The following is a 6,540-nucleotide window of genomic DNA, read 5'->3' on the forward strand; positions in this document are numbered from 1 at the left end:
AATTTAAAGCTATTTCTGATATATTCATAAAAAGTAATTGCCATTTTACTGTCACTTGGTATCTTTGCACCATGTTCATGTCTAGCAGATGCTAGCCATTCTCAGCGCTCAGTTGAGATCAAGTGGGACAACTCATCACCCTGCAGGAATCAAGAACTGAACAACAGATGTAAACTGACCATACAAGTTAAAGGTCACTCTGAACAAAAAGATTAGTACAAGTGTTAAAAACCTCTTCTCCCCTTCCATAAAAATTTTTTTTCACAATATGGGAAATAATAATGGGTATAACGCATTTATAGTGATGCAGTATATTCACACAGTGACTATCAGAGACAAAAATTTCAGATTTGAGGATATCTTGCACCACATGAGATTAAAGTTAACATGGTAAGACTGTATAGTTACACAAGCAAAACTGTTACACTATTATTTAGCTACATATACATGCAAGCACACACAAAACAGTTATCCCTATTAAAAAAGGGTCCTCTGGGAAATAAATTATCTAAAACATAGCTGTATCTGAAATACTTTTTGAAATAGGTATCACCACATATCCTAAACAATATATACTTTAAATGATCTATACACTAATGAACTTGGAGCAGAAATCCACTTGGTATTTAATGTATTGCATTATTTTAATGTGCTGTCACAGTGCCTCATATAGAGATAATATTAACAGTCATTCTCATCAAGAGATGAGCAAATTAAGCTTTCTCCTGCAGATGACATTTTTGAGTCTTAGCTATACAAGATAACATGTAAAGTTACTAAGTTTCTGATACTTTTTCTTCTTTAAACACTAAACATAAGTGGTAAACAAGGATTTTGAAATTGACTGAATTCAATAGCAAGGTCAACCACATTGGGTCACTCTCGAGCAATAGACAGACATAGATTAGCTGGATCACAACACAAGTGTGCTGCTACCAGTACAGATCCCAGTACAAATGGCAAAGATCTTCATTTTTTCCTCACTTGTCATAAATTTCCTAGATTCAACACGAGGACACAGCACCATTAAACTGAAAACTGCATCCACTCAAAAGATCATTTCAGAACAGAGTAACAATAACAAAAAGGTATAACAAGTGCTGTTTTATTTCACCCCAGCAGCAACATTACCTCTAGAATAGTTAAAATACACATGTTTCTTCAGTTTTAGAAATATATACCAAAACAAAGAGATCCTCAATGAAAACTCACAAGCTACGTAAGCCACATAGCAAGAAAACAGCAAAACATTTTGAGTAAATTAATCTAAAATGATCTCCTAGATGCAAGCTGGCTCCATAACCTTTACAACAAGAAACCCATAAACTAGAGCATATGCTATCTAAATACTTAAAAAATATTTCAGTAAGTGCAACAGTTTTGAATTGATGTGTAGTTTAATTGCAGTAATATTATAAAAATTCAAACTAACAATGTTATTTCAGTAATTTGGAGGTGAAATCGTATATTTTAATTTATTGTATAGAAAATATGAAGATTTATAGATTAAAGCATAGTCCTCTCATATTTACCAGTGAGACACAAATAATTTTATTCAAACTATTTCAGTGAAGATCTTACCCACTCCAACTGTCAAGGAGAAAGCCATCAATATTCACAAGTGAAATAATCAATTCCAGCACCTGAATGACTCTAAATGCAAGCTAACAGGTGACATCTGTTTAGACAAACTTTTCAAGAAAGCTTAGAGATCCTTATGCATACCACTGACAAAGTTTGGAGAAAATGTCAAGTTCGAGATGTCCAGATAACAAATACGAAAGCATCCTGCCTAGAATAACCTAAAAAGTATATTCTGTTCCTTTTCAAGGCTACCCAGGAACAGCAACTAGCTTTCTAACATACATGAAAGAGCTGAGATTATTATGATGAACTTCTTTATGTCTGTGCAACAACTGCTAGATAATTAATCTAAAATAGCAGACAACGGAAAAAGAGAACTATCTTGAAATACCAATTTAAAGAGAGATCTGGTATGAAAATAAAGGGGGAAAATGAGATTTCATCTCTTCTTTTCTGTTTGCTCTCATTTTTCTTATTTAAACCTGACATGTCATCAGTAACAGACACACAGCTTTTGTTAGAATCAAGAGTAACAAGGAAAACAACAGTGCAGTACCAAGAGCAAGAACTTCCCCACCAAAACTGTTTTCCATCCAGAGAAGCTGACAGCTAATGGAGGTTTTTGGAAGATCACATAGTTCACACACGATACTAACAATTTCATCTCAATAGTCTTCTTGATTGAGGAAATTCAGATCTGAATTTCTACTTGCTTGAAGGAAGCGCAACAGAAAACAAAAACTGCAGCTCAAGGATTAATGGCCAGCAGCACCCTACCAAAATGAAGAGTCATCAAGAAATGATAGTTAACACAGCTGTACCCATACAGTAAAAATCTATCATTTAACACAGTAGATGCATCAAGTATTTTCAAAGTGTACTCCATTACTCATTTTCTTTCAAAATGACGAACATTACATTTATCCAGGCTTTCATTATACACATAATCAGTCTTAAATACAAAATAAAAGCATGCTTCCACTTTTTCAGAAGTTCAAAAGCAGTTTTGTACTTTTAAATTATATTACATATTTTCCCAATGCATCTTATAGTAGAACAATTGCAAACTTATTCATGGCTAAATTAGAATACAAAACATTAATTATAGTATCCTTTTTCCAATTATCAAGTATTCCAAATGGCATTTGTGCTTATGAAATATCATCACAAGGAAAAAAGTTTTATTGAGAAAAGAGTACCAAGATATGAATAAAATTTAATTTACAATGAAATTTAAGCAGACAACTCATCCACAAAAAAAGGATACTTGTATCCTCTCTTCCTTTACTTACATCCTCAAAGATAAACCAGGTATTCAGTGTTAAAAGTAACACCTTCAAGTGCTAAAAACTGACACACCAAGTCAACTTTGTAGATACCCTAATTCTCAGGCACACTTGCCCAGGGTTAGGACAGACGAGGACAGGATGTGGTGGCTACACAAGCACACCCTTCAACTCCTCCTTGAAAAACAATGCTAATATTGGTGTTGTATTCATTAAAATACGTTGCTTATTCAAGCATAAACACTAAGTATCAGTAGCCTGGAACAGAACTAATGAGAAATCTGCTTAGCTTGCTTACAATTTTGTGAAAATATTTAGTGCATACACATTTTTCAAACTGTTCTACTGCTTTATAAAGCAAAACAGATTTCTGAAAGGTTCTGCTAGAATACTTATGAACACAAAATGAATATTACTTTGTGGCTCATTTCTTGATGCTAAAATATTCCCCACAAAGCAAAATACTTTTTTTAAATGGCCCCTGAAAAAATAAGCATTTTTGCAGGTATCAGTAAACAAATGTGGTCATGCCATTTCAAATTACTGGTTGCTGCAGCAGATCTCCAGGACCTTTTTCACTACAGATGTAATCGCGCAGTTTCTTTTCTATTCCTTCAAATACAATCATGTTATATTTTTGAGTTGGAAATCTATCAATTTATCTTTTATCTTTAAGATGACGAAGAGTTTGTTTGCATTATTTCTGCACTAGAGGAAGTAAGCCATTAAAACCAGACTTTTCTATATAGGAGGTAGCATTATGGTTTTTGTTTCCAGCAAATAACAGCAGAGCTGAGACTCACTTCCCACCCCCCACCCCCTTTTCCTTCCATGGGCAACAGCTTTCCCTTGTTACTTTTATTCACTAATGATTTCCAATGAGCCACTTCGTTTTGCTGACAAGTATGTCCCCCCCCTAACGAAAAGATGTGCAATCTATTGTTCATTCAAGCTGGTTTGTTCCTAACAATGACAAAATACCTACTTTATGTCATGTTCTACTGCATAACTAATGAGAATGCAACATTTGAGCTGTACATCTGTATTCTTAGAAGCCTCAAATTAGCACCATTTTTAATATAACAATAATCCTATTAGCATAATTTCTCTGCTGTTGAATGATAACATGCTCAAGCAAATTTAAGTGGTTTAAATTATAGACTTTTACAGATTGTTACAACTACTAAAGAGATCAAACTAGCTCATTCTTGATCCAAAATTACAACGTATTAGAGCCACCCTTACTATGGTTTTAATACAGTCCCAAATAATTGGATGTAATTGTTTCCAATCTGCTCTCTTCTACTGCTTTGCAGTTTTGTGATCTCCACGTTATTCTATGTCACAATAATTAATGTTATATACACGGCAGCTGATAATAAAGAATTACATAGACATTTTAGGTTTAGTAAAAGGTGTTGTAGGCATTCACAGAAAGCTGTGGCAATTACAGTCTGGTAACACAGTCTGAAGGTGTAATAACTTATTTTGAAAGTTACACTGATGAAGAACGACATCAAAATTGATATTTAAGTTAAATAACTCAAATACTTTTAGTTAGATGGCTATATCCTTTAAATGAAAAATTCTAAGTGCTTTCCTGAAGCCTAAAAAGTGGCAAACACAAACATTAACTCTTTCTTTGTGGAAGCTGAGCATCTCGGAGCATCTGTTGTAAACTATCAGTGTTCCTATACTTTCTTCTTTTGTTCTATTTATTTCTCTCTATATAAGCCATGCATATATTTTATCTTGCAAAATTTCTACTTTCCCTGCTGTACATGTATCACAGGTCCCCAACCTCTACGTTCCCAAGAAAGGTCATGTGGGGGCTTTCTTGCTTCTCCTCCTCCCTGAACATAGGCAGCCTGCCAGCCTGCGCACCTGCACTGGTTACAATTGTCCCCTTCTTCACCTGCTCAGCACCCACCTCCATCCTTTGCCTTCACCCTCCTCAGGGTGATTTCTCAGCGAGTAAGGAGAAACAGGAATTCCTCCTCAGAAGACCTTCAGTGATTCCTCATCCTCTTCTAGACCAGGAGTTCCTAAAAAAGGAGGCTGAAGTAAGGCCACACCAAACTGTAGGATTGTTCCTGCTCCCTCACCTAACAACCACTGAGGTGAAGTATATTATCCTCTCAAGCTTTTCCCCAAGCAGCACCTAAAAAGGGACGGCAGCCCCGAAAAAGGGGTGAATATACGGCAGCTAACACAAAGGAACGCCCGCAAGAAAGCGGGAGCTTTTCATCCCTTTTCCTCAGGACAGCCGCAGGGCCCGCTTACCTCCTCCCGCCTGAGGGGCGCGCAGAGCGCGAGGGCGGCCTCGCTCCCTGGCCTCAGGCGCGACCGACCGGAAGCACGGCCTCTCCCTTTCCCCTCAGGCGAGGGCCGCCATAAGGGCGGCTCTTCACCTCAGACAGGTGCGGCAGGGGCGGTGACCTTTTTTCCTCACTGCCGCTGGCAGAGTGGCTTTCCGAGAGAACTCCTGGGAGTATCGACACTAGCTCAGCGCCAGCCGGAGGAATTTCGCCCTTTCAGGTACTTCCCTCAGGCTCGCCGAAGCCACGCTTCCCAAAATGGCGGGCGACTAGCGCGAGACCCAGCCGTTCCTCACGCTTTCCCGCCCGTCTCGGGCGGGGCCGTGGTGACTGATAGGGGAGGGACGCACCAGCTGCCGTCAGTCGGCCCGTGCTTGTAAGGTTCCTCTCTTGTCGTTTTCTTTATTTAAAAGTAAGCACAGGAATAGGGCATGGTGGGGCTTTTCTTTTCTCTGGTTGTATTCTGTTTTTTCTGTTGTTTGACAAGGTGAACAGGAGTTAGGGTGTATTTGGAGCTTGCTCTCCTCTGTGGCTTGGTGGCAGGTGTTTCTGCTTGCTCAGCTGAGGTAATTGCAATGTCTTTGTGAAGAGCAGCCTTAAAGAAGTATTTCATGGGATCTGTATGTGTATAACTGCTGTCCTGTTGTGTGCTTGATGTCAGTCAGTTAGCTGAATACAGAAATGACCAATTATGTACATGGGGGCTGTTTGCGTTCTTAATTGAATGGGGAATATGTGCAAATGGAGTATTTGCTTGCACATCGGGACACTTAGGGATGGAAAAATCAAAAGCTGAAGACTGATGTAGCAGAAAAATGGATTTGAGTCTCCTGAATAAGTCTGAACCAGTTTTAGCAGGGCTGCCATAGACTGCTTACTTGCAGCCTGCCTAATCTGTGGCCTGCTTCTGAGCATAGTGAGGATGTTGCAGTTGGGCTTTTCAACCACTTGAGCGCCTGCCTTCTGTGATGGGGCAGCTATTGGGCCCAGAGCTGCCTGTGGTGACATGGGGCTGTAAGGAGGTTGATTCAAAAAAGTCAAAGAAATTTAAACTCAGTAACATCAGTTTGCTGCACTAGGACTGTTTGCAACAAGTTACTTCCCAGTTTCTCAGATGTTTAGGCCCCTCCAGTAGTTGCTTCAGCCCTGTCAGTCTCCTGCTGCCTGCCCACATGGGCAGTCCTAGATGCAGACTGGCTCGTCAGTTGTCTAAGCCAACATCCTGCACCTCCAAGCACCTTCATTTTTCCTAAGCCCAGAAGAGCCCAGCTTCTGCTTGAGTTGCTGAGATTCCCTAGGTACAGTGCTTATATTTTCATTACTGTATATGCATATGGTATTTTACTGTCCTG

Source organism: Phaethon aethereus, assembly GCF_964289735.1.
Source record: "Phaethon aethereus genome assembly, chromosome: 13".
Classification (NCBI taxonomy): Eukaryota; Metazoa; Chordata; class Aves; order Phaethontiformes; family Phaethontidae; genus Phaethon; species Phaethon aethereus.